Genomic DNA, 24,038 nt, shown 5'->3' with positions numbered 1-24,038 from the left:
TAAGTATAAAATATATGGATGAGCAGTGACAGAGCGGCTAAGATGCAAAAGATCATAAAGAATAGATAGTGAAGGATACAGTATACAGTATATACATATGAGATGAGTAATGCGAGATATGTAAACAATCTTAAATTGGCATTATTAAAGTGACTAGAGTTCTATTTATTAAAGTGGCTAATGATATCAAGTCTGTAGGTAGGCACCCACCTGTCTGTGCTAGTGGTGGCTGTTTAACAATCTGATAGCCTTGAGATATAAGCTGTTTTTCAATCTCTCTGATGCACCTGTACTGACCTCGCCTTCTGGTTGGAAGCGGGGTGAGCAGGTAGTGGTTCGGGTGGTTATTGTAGGGCTCTCCACCCTCTGGAAAGCCCTGCGGTTGTGGGCGGAGCAGTTGTCGTACCAGGCTGTGATACAGCCCAACAGGATGCTCTCAATTGTTGACACCACACCCCGAGGGCCCTCACCTCCTCTCTGTAGGCTGTCTCGTCGTTGTTGGTAATCAAGCCTACCACTGTAGTGTCGTCTGCAAACTTGATGATTGAGTTGGAGGCGTGCAAGGCCACGCAGTGGTGGGTGAACAGGGAGTACAGGGGAGGCTGAGAACGCACCCTCATGGGGCCCCAGTGTTGAGGATCAGCGGAGTGGAGATGTTTCCTACCTTCACCACCTGGGGGCTGCCCTTCAGGAAGTCCAGGACCCAGTTGCACAGTGTGGGGTCGAGACCCAGGGTCTCAAGCTTAATGATGGTTTGGAGGGTACTATAGGTACTACTATAGGTATTCATCTTGTCCAGATGGGATAGGGCAGTGTGCAGTGTGATGGAGATTGCGTCGTCTGTGGACCTAATGGGGCGGTAAGCAAATTGGAGTGGATCTAGGGTAACAGGTTGGGTGGAGGTGATATGATCCTTGACTCGTCTCTCAAGCACTTCCTGATGACAGAAGTGAGTGCTACGGGGCCATCGTCATTTAGTTCAGTTACCTTAGCTTTCTTGGGAAAAGGAACAATGGTGGCCATCTTGAAGCATGTGGGGACAGCAGACTGTGATAGGGATTGATTGAGTATGTCCGTAAACACACCAGCCAACTGGTCTGCGCATGCTCTGAGGACGTGGCAGCCTTGCGAGGGCTAACACTTTTAAATGCTTTACTCATGTCGGCCACAGAGAAGGAGAGGCCACAATCTTTGGTAGCGTGCTGTGTCGGTGGCACTGTATTGTCCTCAAACGTGCAAATTAGTTTTTACATTTGTCTGGGAGCAAGACGTCGATGTCCGCGACGGGGATGGTTTTATTTTTGTCATCCGTGATTGTCTGTAGACCCTGCCACATACGTCTCGTGTTTGAGCCGCTGAATTACGACTCCACTTTGTCTCTATACTGACGCTTTGCTTGTTAGATTGCCTTACGGAGGGAATAACTACACTGTTTGTATTCGATCAAGTTTCCAGTCGCCTTGCCATGATTAAATGCGGTGATATGTGCTTTCAGTTTTGCACGAATGCTGCCATCAGTCCACGGTTCTGGTTAGGGAAGGTTTTAAAAGTCACAGTGGGTATAACATCTCCTATACACTTTCTTATAATCTCGCTCACCGAGTCAGTGTATACAGCAATGTTATTGTGTGAGGCCCGGAACATATCCCAGTCCCCGTGACTGAAGCAATCTTGAAGCGTGGCATCCGATTGGTCAGACCAGCATTGGATAGACCTAAGCATGGGCGATTCCTGTTTTAGTTTCTGCCTATAGGAAGGGAGCAACAAGATGGAGTCATGGTCAGATTTGTCAAAAGGAGGGCGGGGGAGGGCCTTGTATGCATTGCGGAAGTTAGAGTAGCAGTAGTCGCGTGTGTTAATCGCTTGTGTACTGCAATCGATATGCTGCTAGAATTTAGGTAACCTTTTTCTCAGATTGGCTTTATTAAAATCCCCAGCTACAATAAATGCAGCCTCAGGATATATGGTTTCCAGTTTGCATGAATTCCAGTGAAGTTCCTTGATGGCTGTCTTGGTATCTGCTTGCGGGGGGATATACATGGCTGTGACGATAACCGAGGAGAGTTCTCTTGGGTGATAATACGGTCGGCATTTGATTGTGAGGAATTCTAGGTCAGGTGAACAAAAGGACTTGAGTTCTTGTATGTTGTTACAATTACACGAGTCGTTAATCATGAAACATACACCCCGCCCTTCTTCTTACCAGAGAGATGTTTCTTCCTGTCGGCGCGATGCATTGAAAATCCCATTGGCTGTATGGACTCCAACAGCATGTCCCCAGCTAGCCATGTCTCTGTGAAACAGAGTATGTTACAATCCCAGATATATCTTTTGGAAAGCAATTCTTGCCCTAATTTCATCGACTTTGTTAACTAGGGACTGGACATTAGTGAGTAGTATACTCGGAAGCGGTGGGTGGTGTGGGCGCATCCGAAGCCTCACTAGAAGACCGCTCCGGCACCCTCTCCTCAGACAGCGTTGTTTAGGGTCGGCCTCTGGAATCAGATCAAATGCCCTGGGAGGTGCAGAAAAAGGATCCGCTTTGGAAAAGTTGTATTCCTGGTCGCAGTGCTGGTTGTGCTGGTAAGTTGACATCTCAATGATATCCAATAGTTCATCCCGGCTGTATGTAATAACATTTAAGGTTTTCTGGGCAAACAATGTATGAAATAATACAAACAAAAAACTGGACAGTTTCCTAAGGACTTGAATCTAGCCCTATTATCTTGGGATTTTTACTTGCAACCTTTTGGTCTGGTGTGCATTAATGTCTCAGTAGTGCCACCAGATGGTTGTTTGTTACCAAGAACATATGGCCACACACTGTCAGTTGCAGTTACATTACAGTATTATTCCCTGGCGTACAAAAAGGTCAACATAAGGTACCTTCAGAGGTACACATAGGTTCTCACATGGTAATGGTCGGTTAGGGTACATGTGCAGATAATCTAGTATAATGATACAATTTTCTACCCAATATATTAAATATAAAGCTACATTCGTAACCATGTATGAGGTGGGAATTTACCAGTTGTGGATTCGTAAATAACAGTTGGATGTATTCACGTGGTTTGAAATTGTTGGGAAAAATGCCAATTGACTAATGCCCAACAAGCTGCTTCAACCATAAACTAAACGTACAGCTATCATGCTTGTAAACTAATTATAGAGTTTAAAAACATATTAATAGGTTGCTTTTTATGAATAAATGTTTTGATGTTACATTTAACTGTCGAAAAATGCTGTTGGCGAGGTAATGTCCTTAGTAGGTGATGTCAGAGGTCAGCATGTGCGAGAGGTCAGAGCTCAGGGATGACGGAAACATTTCCAACTGGTAATTAATGGAAAGTATATATGGAGACAGTTTAGTGCCAAAAATAAGGGATTAAATACATGTAAAAAATATAGATATTTCTTGTATCTCTCAGATACAGAACAGACACTGCATATTTTTTGGGGGGGACTATCTGTTCCATGTAGTGTGAATCTGTTATTTAATGCCTTTGTTTGGGCTAATAGCATTACGCCAAAACATTTTTTTTATCAAATCTTTTTTTTATGTATATCTTTTATATTCTTCAAGTGGTCAAAATTCAAATAACAAAATTATTCTTAGTATGACCTTCTTAAAACCATTCCATGTAGCTTAGTATAGCTTACTGATAATTAGTTTCCAGTTAAGAAATAAGAAATTCACAGCAACAGCTTGCCATTAAGTTACAGGAAATGAACAATAATCTCTTCCCAGTGAACACATTACTGACACATTCTCATACAATTTCTCTACAAAATAGGCTGTGTCAAAGGAGGTGCTCTACCTATGCATGCATAACCATCAAACACTTAAACAGCTACAACACTTCAACTGACGGTTGGCACAAATACACATATATCTGAACACGCCCGCATATGCTAATGAGCCACCACGAGCAGTCATGATCATACTTTATATTCCAAATATTGGGTAGAAAAATGTCCAATTGTACCATGTGAGTTCATATGTGTACCTGTGAAATGTACCTTTGACCTTGTTGTTGTACCCCAGATAAAAACACTGTAGTGTACCCTAACCATACCCTTGTTTTTTGAGTGTGTTAATATATGTTCCAAGCAATTAGTATGAACCTGGTGGCACTTCAGAAACATCAACCAAACAATTGCAAGTTCAAATCCACAAAGAATTCATGAATACTCTACTTTAGAGCTTTTCAACCCAGTTCCTGCGGAGCTACCCTCCCGTAGGTTTTCACTCCAACCCCAGTTATAACTAGTGATGGGGAAACAAAGCTTTGTGAAGCATTGATGCTTTCCTACCAATTGTGTTGACAATAGGTTAATTACTCGAGGCTTCGATCAACACAATGTACACTAGTGGAACCTGCTGGTCAAAAGAATTTAGAGCCCAGAAGAATAATAATAATAATTAATTTTAATAATAATAATCGATTTCGACGCATGCCTCAGAGGTCCAGTATCAAACTTAACATCACTAGTTATAACTAACCTGATTCAGTTCATCAACCAGCTATTTATTAGAATGCGCTAGATTGGGGTTGAACTGAAAACCTAAAGGACGGTAGCTCTCAAGGAACAGTGTTGGAGAGCCCTGCTATACGTCAAGCGTCCTTGAGCACTTCTAGTTTTACGTTGATGTTACCTTGGTGGTGATAATTGGACAATGATGTACTTTGATTCTGGGCAGCTTTTAGCAAAGTACAGAAATGCATTCTTGCCAATAAGTGTGTGGCCATATCTCTTTCACACTTGCCGATCTGGTGGTGTAGCTGCACTGTAGCAGGACATTTCAGGTTGCTAGCTGTAAAGAGGTTATGAGTTTAAATCCCTTTTCAGGCTAAGTCACAATTGTGGCCACAGTGCAAGATTGTACAGGAATTAAAATCAGAATACTGTAGCATACTGTCATTTTATAGAAATAACACCGTTAAGTTGATGTATACAGTTGAAGTCGGAATTTACATACACCTTAGCCAAATACAATCAAACTCAGTTTATCACAATTCCTGACATTTAATCATAGTAAAAACTCCCTGTTTTAGGTCAATTAGGATCACCACTTTATTTTAAGAATGTGAAATGTCAGAATAATAGCAGAGAGAACAATTTATTTCAGCTTGAATTTATTTCATCAAATTCCCATCGGGTCAGAAGTTTACATACACTCAATTAGTATTTGGTAGCTTTGCCTTGTCTAACTTGGGTCAAACGTTTCGGGTAGCCTTCCACAAACTTCCCACAATAAGTTGAGTGAATTTTGTCCCATTCCTCCTGACAGAGCTGGTGTAACTGAGTCAGGATTGTAGGCCTCCTTGCTCGCAAACGCTTTTTCAGTTCTGCCCACACATTTTCCATGGGTTTGAGGTCAGGGCTTTGTGATGGCCACTCCAATACCTTGACTTTGTTGTCCTTAAGCTATTTTGCCACAACTTTGCTTGGGGTCATTGTCCATTTGGAAGAACCATTTGCGGCCAAGCTTTAACTTCCTGACTGATGTCTTGAGACATTGCTTTAATATATCCACATAATTGTCCTCCCTTATGATGCCATCAATTTTGTGAAGTGCACCCGTCCCTCCTGCAGCAAAGCACCCCCACAACATGATGCTGCCACCCCTGTGCTTCACGGTTGGGATGGTGTTCTTCGGCTTCCAAGCTTACCCCCTTTTCCTCCAAACATAACAATGGTCATTCTGGCCAAACATTTCTATTTTTGTTTCATCAGACCCGAGGACATTTCTCCAAAAAGTACGGACTTTGTCCCCATGTGCAGTTGCAAACCGTAGTCTGGCTTTTTTTTATGGTGGTTTTGGAGTAGTGGCTTCATCTTTGCTGATCGGCCTTTCACGTTATGTTGATATAGGACTCGTTTCACTGTGGATATAGATACTTTTGTACCTGTTTCCTCCATCATCTTCACAAGGTCCTTTGCTGCAGAGTTGTGCTGCTGAGTCTGCACAACTCTGCCAGGACCTAGGATCAAGAGAGACGCTGTTGTGTTTCAGTACTATATCTCTTGACACAATGATGAAAATAATCATGGCCTCTAAACCTTCAAGCTGCATACTGGGCCCTATTCCAACTAAACTACTGAAAGAGCTGCTTCCCGAGCTTGGCCCTCCTATGTTGAACATAATAAACGGCTCTCTATCCACCGGATGTGTACCAAACTCACTAAAAGTGGCAGTAATAAAGCCTCTCTTGAAAAAGCCAAACCTTGACCCAGAAAATATAAAAACTATCGGCCTATATCGAATCTTCCATTCCTCTCAAAAATTTTAGAAAAGGCTGTTGCGCAACAACTCACTGCCTTCCTGAAGACAAACAATGTATACGAAATGCTTCAGTCTGGTTTTAGACCCCATCATAGCACTGAGACGGCACTTGTGAAGGTGGTAAATGACATTTTAATGGTATCAGACCGAGGCTCTGCATCTGTCCTCGTGCTCCTAGACCTTAGTGCTGCTTTTGATACCATTGATCACCACATTCTTTTGGAGAGATTGGAAACCCAAATTGGTCTACACGGACAAGTTCTGGCCTGGTTTAGATCTTATCTGTGGGTAAGATATCAGTTTGTCTCTGTGAATGGTTTGTCCTCTGACAAATCAACTGTACATTTCGGTGTTCCTCAAGGTTCCGTTTTAGGACCACTATTGTTTTCACTATATATTTTACCTCTTGGGGATGTTATTCGAAAACATAATGTTAACTTTCACTGCTATGCGGATGACACACAGCTGTACACTTCAATGAAACATGGTGAAGCCCCAAAATTGCCCTTGCTAGAAGAATGTGTTTCAGACATAAGGAAGTGGATGGCTGCAAACTTTCTACTTTTAAACTCGGACAAAACAGAGATGCTTGTTCTAGGTCCCAAGAAACAAAGAGATCTTCTGTTGAATCTGACAATTAATCTTAATGGTTGTACAGTCGTCTCAAATAAAACTGTGAAGGACCTCGGCGTTACTCTGGACCCTGATCTCTCTTTTGAAGAACATATCAAGACCATTTCAAGGACAGCTTTTTTCCATCTACGTAACATTGCAAAAATCAGAAACTTTCTGTCCAAAAATGATGCAGAAAAATTAATCCATGCTTTTGTCACTTCTAGGTTAGACTACTGCAATGCTCTACTTTCCGGCTACCCGGATAAAGCACTAAATAAACTTCAGTTAGTGCTAAATACGGCTGCTAGAATCCTGACTAGAACCAAAAAATTTGATCATATTACTCCAGTGCTAGCCTCTCTACACTGGCTTCCTGTCAAAGCAAGGGCTGATTTCAAGGTTTTACTGCTAACCTACAAAGCATTACATGGGCTTGCTCCTACCTATCTCTCTGATTTGGTCCTGCCGTACATACCTACACATACGCTACGGTCACAAGACGCAGGCCTCCTAATTGTCCCTAGAATTTCTAAGCAAACAGCTGGAGGCAGGGCTTTCTCCTATAGAGCTCCATTTTTATGGAACGGTCTGCCTACCCATGTCAGAGACGCAAACTCGGTCTCAACCTTTAAGTCTCTACTGAAGACTCATCTCTTCAGTGGGTCATATGATTGAGTGTAGTCTGGCCCAGGAGTGGGAGGGTGAACGGAAAGGCTCTGGAGCAACGAACCGCACTTGCTGTCTCTGCCTGGCCGGTTCCCCTCTTTCCACTGGGATTCTCTGCCTCTAACCCTATTACAGGGGCTGAGTCACTGGCTTACTGGGGCTCTCTCATGCCGTCCCTGGAGGGGGTGCGTCACCTGAGTGGGTTGATTCACTGATGTGGTCATCCTGTCTGGGTTGCCCCCCCCTTGGGTTGTGCCGTGGCGGAGGTCTTTGTGGGCTATACTCAGCCTTGTCTCAGGATGGTAAGTTGGTCGTTGAAGATATCCCTCTAGTGGTGTGGGGGCTGTGCTTTGGCAAAGTGGGTGGGGTTATATCCTTCCTGTTTGGCCCTGTCCGGGGGTGTCCTCGGATGGGGCCACAGTGTCTCCTGACCCCTCCTGTCTCAGCCTCCAGTATTTATGCTGCAGTAGTTTATGTGTCGGGGGGCTAGGGTCAGTTTGTTATATCTGGAGTACTTCTCCTGTCCTATTCGGTGTCCTGTGTGAATCTAAGTGTGCGTTCTCTAATTCTCTCCTTCTCTCTTTCTCTCTCTCGGAGGACCTGAGCCCTAGGACCATGCCCCAGGACTACCTGACATGATGACTCCTTGCTGTCCCCAGTCCACCTGGCCGTGCTGCTGCTCCAGTTTCAACTGTTCTGCCTTATTATTATTCGACCATGCTGGTCATTTATGAACATTTGAACATCTTGGCCATGTTCTGTTATAATCTCCACCCGGCACAGCCAGAAGGGTACTGGCCATACCTCATATGCTCTCTCTAATTCTCTCTTTCTTTCTCTCTCTCGGAGGACCTGAGCCCTAGGACCATGCCCCAGGAATACCTAACATGATGACTCCTTGCTGTCCCCAGTCCACCTGACTGTGCTGCTGCTCCAGTTTCAACTGTTCTGCCTTATTATTATTCGACCATGCTGGTCATTTATGAACATTTGAACATCTTGGCCATGTTCTGTTATAATCTCCACCCGGCACAGCCAGAAGGGTACTGGCCATACCTCATATGCTCTCTCTAATTCTCTCTTTCTTTCTCTCTCTCGGAGGACCTGAGCCCTAGGACCACGCCCCAGGAATACCTAACATGATGACTCCTTGCTGTCCCCAGTCCACCTGACTGTGCTGCTGCTCCAGTTTCAACTGTTCTGCCTTATTATTATTCGACCATGCTGGTCATTTATGAACATTTGAACATCTTGGCCATGTTCTGTTATAATCTCCACCCGGCACAGCCAGAAGAGGACTGGCCACCCCACATAGCCTGGTTCCTCTCTAGGTTTCTTCCTAGGTTTTGGCCTTTCTAGGGAGTTTTTCCTAGCCACCGTGCTTCTACACCTGCATTGCTTGCTGTTTGGGGTTTTAGGCTGGGTTTCTGTACAGCACTTTGAGATATCAGCTGATGTACGAAGGGCTATATAAATACATTTGATTTGATTTTGATTTGGATTTGATTTGCACTTTTCGCACCAAAGTATGTTCATTTCTAGGAGACATCTCCTTCCTGAGTGGTATGACGGCAGTATGGTCCCATGGTGTTTATACTTACGTACTATTGTTTGTACAGATGAACGTGGTACCTTCAGGTGTTTGGAAATTGCTCCCAATGATGAACCAGACTTGTGGAGATATCCAATTTTTTTCTGAGGTCTTGGCTGATTTCTTTAGATTTTTTCATGATGTCAAGCGAAAGGAACTGAGTTTGAAGGTAGGCCTTGAAATACATCCACAGGTACACCTCCAATTATCTCAAATGATGTCAATTAGCCTATCAGAAGCTTCTGAAGCCATGACATCATGTTCTGGAATTTTCCAAGTTGCTTGAAGGCACAGTCAACTTAGTGTATGTAAACTTCTGACACACTGGAATTGTGATACAGTGAATTGTGAGTGAAATAATCTGTCTGTAAACAATTGTTGGAAAAATTACTTGTGTCATGCACAAAGTAGATGTCCTAACCGACTTTCCAAAACTATAGTTTGTGAACAAGAAATTTGTGGAGTGGTTGAAAAACGAGTTTTAATGACTTTATGTAAACTTCTGACTTCAACTGTATATTTACTTTATTATTACTGCAACTTTAGGCTAAGTGCATAAATGTTTTCTTGCGAATATCCATTTGGCTATGTCCACAGACCTAGTGGCGCAGCAGGAACTTCAGGTAGCTAGCAACTTTGAGGTAGTGAGGTTGAGTCCGAATAATCAGAATACTGTCCTTTAACGTTAACACCTGCATGTAGCTGTAAAAATATAGTAACTAGTTGTAGATTTATCGTATTTTCACAGCAACTAGACAAAAACCTCCAGGGGACCATGAAACAGAATGTCGGAAAAACATCCTTGGGGACGAACAAACCGGGAACTAGAAAAAACCTGCAGTGGACCATTACTGTTACATTTTAAGTAATGCCAATTATGCCTTTCAAAGTAAAATATTCTAAATGACATTTGACACCTGTATTTGCACATATGCTCAAATGTTGCCACATGTGTAGTGTCATGGTATCTCATGTTGAAATGTTCAATACCTATGTTGTCACATTTATTTCACATGAGATTGTGTTTTCACGTGCTCATGTCACATGTAGTTTCATGTTATCGCATTTAAATTTTGCATCCCCATGTTTTCACATTAATTGAACATGAGATCATGTTCTCACATCTTCTCACATGTAGTTTTAAATTATCACATGTTGCTTCACATGTTTTCACATCATCACATTAACTTAACATTAAATCACGTGAAATTCATGTGGTTTTTCCTTAAGGGAATAATTAGATTTCTGAGAAATTGTGTTATCACACCCAAACATACTATGCTCCAATGTTATGTTCACTTGTGTTGGGTGTCAGGTCATCGCATCATCCAGATAAAGGTACTGCTTTCGAGATATACTAATTGTCCTCTGATCTAAAAAGGGCTTCCCTATACAAATTCACTTCAGGTCAATGATCAACATTTATCTGAGGTCCAGGGACAAAATAACTCGAAGGTGTCAGATGGTCAATAAGTCAATAAGACACCTTGTTTATGATCCATACCTTGTGCTCTAGCTTTATCACCCCCTTTAGAGTCTGTGGTCAGCACTTCTGCCTGTCATAAATCACCAAAGTTATGCCACACTAATGCGGTGCTCTTCTAGTCAGCGTGGTGTTGTGTTGTCTCTCTGTGCTCTTTCCAAACAACATCTGCTGGGCACAAATATGTCTCGTTTGAGGTATTGCCTGGATTCAAATTGGTCAACAAAGTAAATCCTGCAGTGAAATATGCGTGTGCATGTGTTTGTTTTGAGGTGTTTGTGCGTGACTGTGTATATACAACTGATCAAAGTAAAGCTTGCACACATTGCCTGGAGAGACATATTTTATTAATGAGCCTGCAATGGAGTAAGAAAACATCTGAAAAGACATTGTTCTGCATTTCAAATTATTACCAACTTTATAAATAGGTAGTCTTCTGATGAGGACATATTCAGGCTACAGCCTACTTATTTGCTGGTGTTTGTGTGCGTGTGCGCGAGTGTGTGAGTGAGGGAAAGGGTTGTAAAATCCTGATTAATATCAAATCATTCAAAATCCTCGTGTTAGCTTAAGTTTTTTCTTGTTCAACAAAATAGTTGTCATGTTTAGAACATGTGAGACTTTCCCAAAGTTGTAGTAGTGAAATTTAGGGCTGTGACGATGCCATAATCACAATATATAAATGAAAACACGAAGCAGACCAAACTCTTTGGTCCTTTATAAACCTGCTGTATGTAAAATATTGTGCTATAGCTTGGAAAATATAGACATGTGACAGGATGACAACATAATGGTGTTTGTTTCCAACATTGCAGCTGTTTTCCTAAAGAAGTTAAATCCGCTTCATGTTTGATTTCCTTGCTACGATACTAACGAGTATCGTGATACTAACGAGTATCGTGATACTAGTATTGTCCTGGCCCTAGTGAAATTGAGGAGATGGATTCCCTGCCATTTTGTGCATTAATGCTGTGACCTTTCCTTTGTGGTCTAAAGTAATAATGTTGCACAGGCTGGTGGGAGAGCGGGACGGAGATCATAAGGGAGGGATTGTTAGTAAGAAAAATAAATGGGAGGGAGAGATATGAGAAAGAAAAGAAGGAAAGACAGAGAGAGAGAAGAAGAGAGCTGTAGAGTAATTCTTTCTTGCTTCCTCCCTCCCTCTATTCTCATTGGTTATTTTCTGTTTGTACTTTCTATGCCATATGTTGTCCCAAAATTACGATTAATTGCACAGTCGCTGCCACTGTAATCCGCTTAGGATCATCTAAATTACTTTGTTATTCCCCCGACTGCCATTATGAGACACAGTGATAAGTGATCCATCTCTCATCCTTCACATTGGTCATTAATATATGTAATGTTTTGGAAGTACTTTCTATTACAGAGTCCAGGTGGAATGACCTCAAGTTTCCTGTGTGTTCTCTTGGACTTTGAGTTATACAATCTTAGGCATTTTTTGCGATCTAGAACCTAAAAGGTTCCCATTGAAGAAAGAGAACCCATTGAAGAATGCTTTTTGGTTCCATGTAGAACCCTTTTCACAGAGGGTTCTACATGGAACCGAAAAAGGTTTTATCTAGAACTTAGCGGAAAGCTGAAGAATCCTTTTTAAACCATCTTTTCTAAGAGTGTATTAAGAAATGTGACTTCCTGTTGCTTTATATATAACAGGAGATGCAGGATGTCACTATTTGAGGCATACAATTATCTCACCCTTCCAGTAGGGGAAAATAGGGGGAGAGCAGGAGACAGAGATAATTTTGTATATATAGTGTATGTGGACACCAATTCAAATTAGTGGATTTGGTTATTTCAGCTACACCCGTTGCTGACAGGTGTATAAAATCGAGCACACCGCCATGCAATCTCCATAGACAAACATTGGCAGTATAATGGCCTTACTAAAGAGCTCAGTGACTTTCAACGTGGCACCTTCATAGGATGCCACCTTTCCAACAAGTCAGTTACACGGAACCCAAACCGGCTGTGCGCGTGCACCATCGTGCATAAATGCATTTTGTCTGCCAACACCAAATGCGATCACAACACGCAGGTTAAGATATCATAACAAACTCTGAACCAATTATATTAATTTCGAAAAGCATTAAACATTTATGGCAATTTAGCTAGCTATCTTGCACTTGCTAGCTAATTTGTCCTGGGATATAAACATTGAGTTGTTATTTTACCTGAAATGCACAAGGTCCTCTACTCAACCAATTAATCCACACATAAAACGGTCAACCGAATCGTTTCTAGTCATCTCTCTTCCTTCCAGGCTTTTTCTTCTCTTGACTTTATATTGCGATTGGCAACTTTCAGAAATTAGGTGCATTACTGCCACTGACCTCGTTCGTCTTCAGTCACCCATGTGGGTATAACCAATGAGGAGATGGCACGTGGGTATCTGCTTCTATAAACCAATGAGGAGATGGGAGAGGCAGGACTTACAGTACGATCTGCATCAGAAATAGAACTGACTTCTATTTTAGCCCTTGGCAACGCAGACGCTCGTTGGTGCGTGCGAGCAATGTGATTGCAATAATTTAATAATATAGATTTCAACATTTATTTTGCAATGCCCGTGCACGCGACGCTAGCGGCATAGCCAGCCTGTTATTGTGAATTGGAAAAGTCTAGGATCAACATGGGCTCAGCCGCGAAGTGGTAGGCCACACAAGCTCACAGAACAGAACAGCTGAGTGCTGTAGCGCATAGAAGTCATCTGTCCTTGGTTGCAAAACTCACTACAGAGTTCCAAACTGCCTCTGTAAGCAACGTCAGCACAATAACTGTTTGTCGGGAGTTTCATGAAATTGATTTCCATGACCGAGCAGCCGGACACAACCTTAACATCACCATACACAATGCCAAGTATTGGCTGGAGTTGTGTAAAGCTTGCACCATTGTACTCTGGAGCAGTGGAAACGCATTCTCTTGAGCAATGAATAATACTTCACCAACTGGCAGTCCGACAGACAAATCTGGGTTTGGCGGAAGCCAGGGTAACTCCACCTGCCACAATGCATAGTGCCAACTGTAAAGTTTGGTGGAGGAGGAATAAAGGTCTGGGGCTGTTTTTCATGGTTTGGGCTGGGCCCCTTAGTTCTAGTGAAGGGAAATCTTAACGCTACAGCATACAATTACATTTTAAATGATTCTGTGCTTCCAACTTTGTGGCAACAGTTTGGGGAAGGCCCTTTCCTAATTCAGCATGACAATTCCCCTCACGTGATTTGTGTAAAGTTCATGCAGTTGACATGTCGCAAGTCGCAAGTGGGACAATAACCCTAATGCAACACACTAAGCACAAATCGAGGTCCATAAAGAAATGGTTTGTTGAGATCGGTGTGGAATAACTTGACTGGCCTGCACATAGCCCTGACCTCAACCCCATCAAACACCTTTGGGATGAATTGGAACACCAACTGCGAGCCAGGCCTAATCGTCCAACGTCAGCGCCCGTCCTCACTAATGTTCTTGTGGCTGAATGGAAGCAAGTCCCGGCAGCAATGTTCGAACGTCTAGTGGAAAGCCTTCCCAGATGAGTGGAGACTGTTATAGCAGCAAAGGGGGGGACCAACACCATATTAATGCCCGTGATTTTGGAATGAGATCTTCGACGAGCAGGTGTCCACACACTTTTGGTTATGCAGTGTGTGTTGTAGTCCAGAGGGAAACACCAGCCAAATTCACCTAGTCAGCAACCGGAGCAATATCATGCAAAATTAAACAGACTCACACAGTTCTCATTTCACATTCGCCTGACAATGTGTTTATTACGATGCATTTTGCATTGGACCAGCATAGGGAATACAGTACACACACCCATTTGGAGGTCTGAGCTAATCCAACAGTGGCTGTGGCTCAGAAAACAACACGAGGTAAACAAACCCAGATAATAAGCTGAGAATCCTACTGGTCGATTCATGGATGTATTTATGGAGAAAGAAAATCACAAGACCTAAAATAAAATTATGCAAACTCCATAGATATACAAAATGAGGGCTTTGATCAAGGTTTGATGAATAATACATGTGTACGCTTCCTCAATTTTTTTTTGTTCTGTTAGAATGAGAATGAGTCCTTAGTATGTCAATGCATTAGAATTTCTAGATTGGGGTTGGATGACTTGGATAGGTGAAACATAGTGTGCTGTGCTCCTCCCCAGGAGACTCCTGGAGTTCCTCTCGTTGTGCATTGAACACTGCGCTGGGCCAACACACGGAGATGTGCAGTGTATGCTGGGACAGCTCAGGGATGGGAGTCCGGGTGTGTTCGAGCAGTAAGCCTAAAGAAGCCGATTGTAAACCAAAGTCGGCGTGTGAAGTCGGGGAGGTGCATCTGCAACAGCCGAAAGTCAAACACTGTAGCAAGGCTCAGATCAACATGGCAGTGTCAACACATCTTCTATTGTACATAAACGTTTTTCAATATAAATGTTGAAATAAACTATTCTATACCCCCATATCACACACTGAAAATGGAATGTGTACAATAATTGGTTAGAAAGAGGTCTCAAATATAATTTTCATTTGCATCCCCTGTAGCTTTAGAAATGCAGCAACGTTGTTTCCTGTTTCAGTCATGTCTTTGGCCACATTCACGTTGGTAAAACAAAAACACCCTAATGATTGGTTGACAAATTGTGCCTCCCACGATGCAGGTGATGCCAGCATGGTGCAGTTGGTAAGAAGCATCAAAACTGCATGACCTTTGATCACGTGATTTGTGTAAAGTTCATGCAGTTGACATGTAGTCGCAAGTGGGACAATAACCCTAATGCAACACACTTTGAAATGCTGACAAAAGTGATCTGCTCAAACATCTCTGCCGTCGTCCTTATGTAACTATGGCAGCCCAATGAAGTGTGAGGTAAGGGAACTGTCTGCTCAGATGACCTCTGTTGCTGTGGCAGAGTGCACGGGTGCCAGCTGTCGTTATGGCACCAGCAGGGAAGCTTCCACAGTCATTTGTGAGCCTAGGGGAAGGAATCGTTCAACAGCATAGCATAAGGGGGAGGGGAATTAAGCTCTGGAACTATGTGTCAAACAGTCTACATAATGCTGCTTGAACAAGACATGACATGTCTTAACCTCTTATGGCAGTCTATGACAGTTGAGAGACCAGATTTGGGTTAGAGTTCATGCAAGAGAGACAATTGGTATATGTTGATTTTCTGACTTTGTCATACACACATATTTGTGTGAGAGATGGTTATGACTAAATCGTCAACTTACTCTAAAAAAAACTTTATCAGAAAACGGTAACAACCTGGACTTATGACAGACAAATGGTATTCTCAATTGTATTCTTGCAGCTTTGATGAAATTGTAACCCATGGTTACAAACAATTGCTCTAACCCTTCAGATTGTGTTTTGCATGTCTGTTTATCAGGTATAGTCAATGTGACAGCCAATGTAATATTGCCCACTGAGCAAGATTGCAAACAGGAGATATTTTCTGAGAAACCAGCTAGTGCACCATGACAACCCAGTGTGAGATATTATACCAGACAGTATTGAGCCATGAAAGCTCTTTAAAACACAAAACACATAGCGACAGTCATTTGAAATCTGAATTGAACCAACATGACCTTTGTATACAATATTTTTTTTGTTCAACACTAGCCCTGTCAATCAAGACAAGTTCTATATCCTTATTATTTTCAGTCAGGTATAGAGGTCAACGTTAAGTCTATTTCTCCAAACCTGCTCCCTCTGTCAAATGCATTCTCTTGGAATGATTGAAATTGGTGATGACAGACACTCCTTGCTCAAAAGGACAAATACGAATTTCACCAGGCGAGATGCCCATTCCAAATCAAAAGATTGCAATCTACTTTTTCAATGACACGGCAACCCTTGTTAAATATTTTTGTGAAAAATGACACATTTTAAGGTTTAGCTGTCTAGTGCCTTGTGATGCAATATAATATGATGTGCATGACATGTTGCTTCAGAAAATGGTGTGCCACACACCTGGTGATGGTGGCAGGGGGGTACCACTGCTCCCTAACAGATTGACACAATGTGCCCAGAGTATACTGTGTGCTGGAACCAGGAATTCAGGCCAGCCAGCTCATCTTCTCATTTGATTCAGTGCAGCATCTTCTCTATATACTGAAAAATATGAAGGTTCTAAACGGTTATTCCACAGCTCTTAAGCTTCCTTAGAGAATTCTTGTCCGATAAAGGACCTTTGAGTTAAGTGTGGGGTTCTTGACGTGGCATCTACGGTTCTTCAGAATTCTTAAAGGTTCTTGAAATGTATGGAAGCCTGCAGATGTGTCCCTTTCATAGGATCTTATTTGGATCCCCATTAGCTGTTGCAAAAGGAGAAGTTACTCTTGCTGGGGTCAAAATAATACAGAACAATAATAGACAAGAACAGCTCAAGGACAGCTACATACATTAAAAATACGTATCGAAGTACAAAAGTCCCTGTGGTGACAAAACACTTAGGAGAAACATATTACTTTACATAGACATATACCGTTATTTAGGTCAGCTATGGGATAGGCGATGTGCTGTGAAGTAGTGTTTTGTTTTTTTAAAAGCTGGTTTTACAGTTTGCTTGGGTAATTTGAGATGGAAGAGTGTTCAATGTGACTATGTCTCTATACAATACAGTGTGTTGCCTTAACTTTGGACTTGGGGACTGTGAAGTGTTCCCTGGTGACAAGTCTGGTGGGGTATGTACAGTGCTTTCGGAAAGATTTTGTTACGTTACAGCCTTATTCTAAAATGTATTAAATTGCTTTTTTTTTACCTCAAAAATCTAGACACAATAACCCATAATGACAAAGCAAAAACATATTTTTAGACATTTTTGAAAATGTATTAAATATAAAAAACTGAAGTATCACATTTACATAAATATTCATACCCTTTACTCAGTACTTTGTTGAAGCACCTTTGGCATCGACTACAGCTTCGAGTCTTCTTGGGTGTGACGCTACAAACTTGACACACCTGTATTTGGGGTGTTTCTCACATTCTTCTCTGCAGATCCTCTCAAGCTCTTTCAGGTTGGATGGGGAACATTGCGGCACAGCTATTTTCAGGTCTCTCCAAAGATGTCAGATCGGGTTCATGTCTGGGCTCTTGTCTGGGCCACTCAAGGACATTCAGAGACATGTCCCAAAGCCACTCCTGCATTGTCTTGGCTGTGTGCTCAAGGTCGATGTCCTGTTGGAAGGTGAACCTTCTCCCCAGTCTGAGGTCCTGAGCGCTCTGTACCAGGTTTTCATCAAGAACCACTCTGTACTTTGCTCCGTTCATCTTTCCCTCAATCATCATTCCCACAGCATGATGCTGCCACCACCATACTTCACTGTAGGGATGGTGCCAGGTTTCTTCCAGACGTGACACTTGTCATTTAGACCAGAGAATCTTGTTACTCATTGTCAGAGAGTCCTTTAGATGCCTTTTGGCCATCTCCAAGTGGGCTGTCATGTGCCTTTTACTGAGGATTGACTTCCGTCTGGCCACTCTACCATAAAGGCCTGATTGGTGGAGTGCTGCAGAGATGGTTTTCCTTCGGGATGGTTCTCCCATCTCCACAGAGGAACTCTGGAGCTCAGTCAGAGTGACCATCTGGGTCTTGGTCACCTCTCCGACCAATGCCCTTCTCCCCCGATTGCTCAGTTTGGCCGGGTGGCCGTTTTGTGGTACCCTTCCCCAGATCTGTCCCTCGACACAATCATGTCTCAAAGCTCTACGGACAATTCCTTCGTCATCATTGCTTGGTTTTTTCTCTGGCATGTACTGTCAACTGTTGGACCTTATAGAGACAGGTGTGTGCCTTTCCAAATAATGTCCAATCAATTGAATTTACCACAGGTGGACTCTAATCACGCTGTAGAAACATCTCAAGGAGGATCAATGGATAAAGGATGCGCCTAGGCTAAATTTGAAGTCTCATAGCAAGTCTTATGTTTTTGTACATTTGCACAAAAAAAACAACCTGTTTTCCATTTGTCATTATGGGGTATTATGTATAGATTGATGAGAATTTGTATTTATTTAATCAATTTTAGAATAAGGCTGTAACGTAACAACATTTTGAAAAGTGAAGGGGTTTGAATACTTTCCAAATGCACTGTGTACTAAATAATATATGTATGAAATTAGTTTTGATTTAGAATTAACTATTATCATGCAACTGTCTTAGAACAGGGACGCGTGGATTTAAAAAAAAATCTATGCACTTAAATAGCGAATGCAGGATACTTTCCCGTGGGTTAATTTTCATGCAAGCCAGATAGGCTGTACTCCTGTTGTAAAGCAAAGCAATGTGCTTAATAGGAAAGTTGATAAATAAATATACTAGGCCTATAGAAAGCTGATGGGATCCTCCTATTTTTAATAGAGGCCATCAAAACTCTGTTTTCTCACGCAATTGCATAGCCTATAAAAATGTTGTACAACATGAGCTCATGGGCTCTCATGAAATGTTTGATTAGATTTTAGAAAATATTTGCAGTGATGTCAAAATGATTAAAGGGACAGTTGAGTGCTGAGTACCAGGCAGTTAGAAAGTTTGGTAGACTACTAATGACCATCAGCAGTATCAGAGCTTAGATAGGCCTTGAATATTTGGAATTTGACTGCAGTCATGACTTGTGACCACCGGTGTGGCGGTAATATGGTCACCATAACAGCCCTAAGCAGGAAATGTCAGGTTGTTTTAAGTTCTAAACCTAGCTAAGGCTCAGTCCCAAGTGTGGTCACAGTACATTTGATTTTTTACTCATTGTAATCAGAATACAGCAGCATACTGCCCTTTTATAGAACTAAGACCTTCAATGTGTTGTTTATACACACTTGTTTATACACTCTCTTCAATGTGTTGTTTATACACACTATACATACAGCTGCAAGTTGGAACCAAATAAGGTTCTTGAGACTGATGCCATAGCGGAACCATTTTAGGGTCTCTAAAGAACCTTAAATGGGATGGTTCTTTGAAGAACCATACAAAAATCCAAAGCCAGACATGTTTTGGCCCTCCAGGACAGGAATTGAATAGCCCTGCTGTGGGGATTTTACCCTTATTTGCATATTTCTCAGGGTGCCTTAGCGAGTGAATTGTACAGTTATCAATACCACCAATGACTGTTTGCACGTGACATAGAAATGGTTGTTTCACTCATTCATTTTCTTCATCAAGTGAGCTCCTAAGTGAATATGTTGCCATACATTTTTTATTTTGCAAGGCAATATAATACATATTTCATAAAGCCTTCTATTGAGGGTCTAGTTTTACCTGAATACCGTGGCCTGAAACTTATAATTTACAGGCGACATCAGGCCTTTAAGTCACATGTTTGCTGGTTTGCAAAGTGATGCATAATCCCTGTTGGAGTGTGAATATGCAACGTGGAATTTTTATACATCCACAACCTGCATTGAAAAGGACACCAGAGTTAGGCATACAAAAGATATGAGACTACCTTAAACATCTAAACTAGAACAACCATTTCAGTAATGGGTGAAATAAATCCAAGTAACAGATTGGAATAGTTTAGAAACATGTATTTTATTTATATTTGAGTAGCATGAGATTAATGAATAAATCAATGTACATTCAAAAACATTGATATTGAAACAAACAATTTAAAAAAATCTACCTGTGTCACGACTTCTGCCGAAGTCGTTGCCTCTCCTTGTTCGGGCGGTGCTCGGCGTTCGACGTCACCGGTCTTCTAGCCATCATTGATCTATTTTTCATTTTTGTCTTGTCTTCCCACACACCTGTTTTCAATCCCATTCATTAACTGTTGTGTATTTAACCCTCTGTTTCCCCTCATGTCTTTGTCAGAGATTGTTTTATTGTCAGTGTTGTTTATTTGTTGTATTGGTGCGCGACGGGTCCTAGTACCCATGTTTTTTCATGTCTGTACTATTTAGTGTTATGGAGCATGTTCTGTGGACAGTTATTAAAAGACTCCATTTACACTCTATTTCGACTCTCCTGCGCCTGACTTCCTTGCCACCTATACACACGGCGCTGACAACCTGCTAAAGAGCATGCTGGTAAATATGATAATGATGTGTGTTATTTTGGTTCAACTCTGGTGTTGACCAACACGGTGGTTCTTTTACACCAGAGTGTTAATTTAACTCTTTACAGTGCTAATGTAACTATTGAATCAACACTAAAATGTTGCTCTGAAAGATCTACACTAAAACTGGCCAATTTGCTGTGTGCTATGAAAGGGACACATCTGCAGGCTTCCATACATTTCAAGAAACTTTTAGAATTCTGTAGAACCGTAGATGCCATGTCAAGAACCCCACACTTAACTCAAAGATTCTTTATTGGGCAAGAGTTAAGGAACCTTAAGAGTTTAGGTATAACCATTTGAGAAACGTTCTTTTTTTGGTGTAGGCAAAGTGCAATAATGTATTATTGGTATTATATGTACAGCCAATCTCTTATGTCCACAGACCTGGTGGTGCAGCAATACATTCAGGTACCTAGCAACCAAGAGGTTGTGAGTTCAATGAGGTTGAGTTTTAAGTAATCCAGGGGACCATGACACAATGTTCTAACATTTTTGTTGGGGACGTCCCTGAAATTAACTTGGAACTAGACAATACCTGCAGGGGCCATAACTCTTTAAATTTGCAACATATTTTTATGTGAATATTCTAAGATCTGCATAAAACTATATGCACATTTTCCCACTAGCAATGTTTTTATCAAACTAACTTTTTGCGCATAAAAGGCTAATTTAACGTTTAATTCCCATGTACCGAGTTAAACGGGCCTCCATCGCATTTTCATTAGCACATTTAGGGGCATGGTCTAAAATATGTTGTATTTGTGCCAACTGGCAGTCGAAATGTTGTACCAGATAAAGTGGTTCATAATTATATTGATGAAGGTCTAAGGAACTTTTGCCAAGAGTATTATCAGATGGTAAGATGGTGGACAGGACAGGACGAAAGTGGAAGATATTATGTGAAAATATGGAGTGCGGGATTGCACAAGCCTTCTGGAATATCTGATGGCAGACAACAACAAACAAGGTGGAATATGTTTTGAGTGAATATGGAATGAAGGACAACACAGAACTTTCGGAAGAGCTACAGAAGGAAGTTGAACGTAAAGAGTGTGAGGGTGAATTAACTGCGGTGGCAGGTGCAGTGATGACCGCTGAAAAGGAGCTGAGTGTAGGGGGAAGTGGTGTGGTAGGGAAGGTTGGCGTCAAGTGCAAAAAGAGGGATACATGCTCCAGTAGCTCAGAGATGGAACCTGACGAGAGTGAGGATGAAGTACGTGCGATGAGGCCCGCCAAGTTTGGACATGATAAAGAAGAATCTGGTCCAGTAGGAGAGACATTTTTGGAGAAAGTAGACCCTTGATTTTTGGGGGATCCATTTGTAGTTTCAGGGTAGGTGAGAAAGGAAGGAGTTTGGTGCAGTTGAATCAGTGAAGGTAACCTGTAGTGGACTTGTGATATTTGTTTGTGTCTCTTCTGATCAAAGGGGGCAGGTGCTCCATGTCACCCAATTTGGGTCAAGATCTGTTTCTTGCTTTGCTCTTAGAAACAGGGAACCATTGAAAGAAGTGATTTCTGGGGTAGCGATAAGTGTGGAAGATTGAAGTTGAAGATTCCTGGTATTTGTGACCCCGTCATTTGGTGCATCGCAGACCCGCTGGGGAGCATGGTGAAACAGAGAAATCACTCCCAGTCCTTTTGAGTCTCTACCCAACAAAGTCATGTTAGGATATATCAGTTATCCTGTTAGAGCTTTTGTGCCGAATCCACTGTGTCGTTTCAGGTGCAACATTTATGTTCATGTCGCAGGAGTGTGTAGGAAGGAGATTCCAAGATGTGCAACGTGTGCAGGGGGACATGGGACAGAGGATTGTGTAGTTTCGGTTGATAAAGTTGTGTGTGGTAATTGTAGGGGTGCCCATGTTGCTGGTGAGCGGAAGTATCCGGTGTGAGAGAGGCAGGTTGAAGTGGCCAGAGTCAGAGTAGTGCAGAAGGTGTCATCCTGAGACAGTAAAGAAGGTAGGTGAGGATGGGTCAAGGTTGAGGGATCCTGAGAGGATTCCAGTGAGGAGTAGATTAGTGCCAACACAGAGGAATAGGGCAACAAATAAGTAACGTTGGCTTCTTAACGTTTATAGCAATGGTTATCAACTGTACCGCCAAAATGGAACGCAAATCACAGAAAATAGATGTAGTGGTGGCAGCTGCAGAGATGTATTTGGGTTTGTGAGATTTGACTTACAGAGCTACAGAGTGTGTTGAGGGGTGGTGTCCTGACCTCCGAGGCCGTTGACAGGGTGCAGGAACAGATGGGGTCAAAGTAGTGGAAAGGGTTAGTGGGTTTTTAATGAGTGTAGGTGGTGATGTCTAGGACTATATTTCACTTGTTTAGAGGAACAGGACTAATTAAGATAATTTGATGTTGGTAGGTTGTGACTGGCCTCACATTCCAATAAAGTAGGTGTGTGCTAAAAGTTGGATGCGATCCACCAACCAAATCCCAAAGAAGTAGAGGATTGTCAGTTCTGAAATCTTTGTAAGAACTTGTGACAATCAAGAGCTGCACTGTTAGAAGGTTACTGTGTTTCTTCCAAAAGCTTAATGTCAGCTGGTTCAAAGGAAGTTCATGTTAAATTTTCAATAACTTGCTATCAACTACCGTAATTTCCGAACTATAAGCCGCTACTTTTTTCCCGCGCGTTGAACCTTGCGGTTTATACAATGACACGGCTAATTTATGGATTTTTCCCGCTTTCACAAGATTCATGCCGCCAAAAAACTGAGCACCGTCACATAATGTGACGTAAATCGAGCGCGCTCAAACTTCCCATCATTCTGATTACGGTAGTCATTTTGTCACCCTCATCATGGCAAAGACACGGAGAAATGCATATGATGCAGCTTTCAAGTTGAAGGCAATCGATCTGGCTGTTGGGAAATGAAATAGAGCTGCTGACAGTGTGGAGCATTGTCAAAAAATCCACTATCATCAACAGGTTTCGAAAGGCTGGACTGCTGCGTGTTGAAGAGGGCAGCGATCCAACATCGGATGAAGCAATTCTGAGGCTATTCAACTCCGACACCGAAGGAGATGACTTCAGTGGTTTCAGTGCACAGGAGGAGGAAGATAGTGATGAATGATTTTCTTGGTAGGCTACTGTTTAATTTTTGTTACAAGCCGTGTTTCGTTAAAGCCTATTTATTTTTGTTACAATCCGTGTTTCGTTAAAGCCTATTTATTTTTGTTACAAGCCGTGTTTTGTTTTAAGGCTGTGTAAAGTTCATTTGTTTCAATGTACCGGTAGGCACCTGCGGCTTTTAGACATGTGCGGCTTATTTATGTACAAAATACATATTTTTTAATAATTCTGTGGGTGC

The 24,038-nt window shown here is 42.0% G+C and overlaps 1 long non-coding RNA gene across 6 annotated transcripts in view; it reads right to left on the bottom strand.

Annotated features, from left to right (window-relative positions):
- Positions 1 to 24,038, bottom strand: part of LOC149977426 (uncharacterized) — a 243,891-nt gene that overhangs the window by 184,706 nt on the left and 35,147 nt on the right. The window contains exons 3-4 of one of the 6 annotated variants that reach the window (XR_016486620.1): positions 15,549 to 15,628; positions 14,880 to 14,991 (exon numbers count right to left, since the gene is read on the bottom strand). The exons of 2 other annotated variants lie outside the window; for them this stretch is intronic. This is a non-coding gene — a long non-coding RNA (uncharacterized LOC149977426). Of the gene's footprint in view, positions 1 to 14,862; positions 14,992 to 15,490; positions 15,629 to 16,632; positions 16,771 to 24,038 lie in introns of those variants that run through there. 3 more of the 6 variants (XR_016486618.1, XR_016486616.1, XR_016486621.1) reach the window with 3 other exon arrangements.

Source organism: Oncorhynchus mykiss, chromosome 15 (assembly GCF_057628025.1).
Source record: "Oncorhynchus mykiss isolate SJ-2025 chromosome 15, ASM5762802v1, whole genome shotgun sequence".
Lineage (NCBI taxonomy): Eukaryota > Metazoa > Chordata > Actinopteri > Salmoniformes > Salmonidae > Oncorhynchus > Oncorhynchus mykiss.
This window is presented reverse-complemented; position numbering and strand designations above follow the sequence as displayed.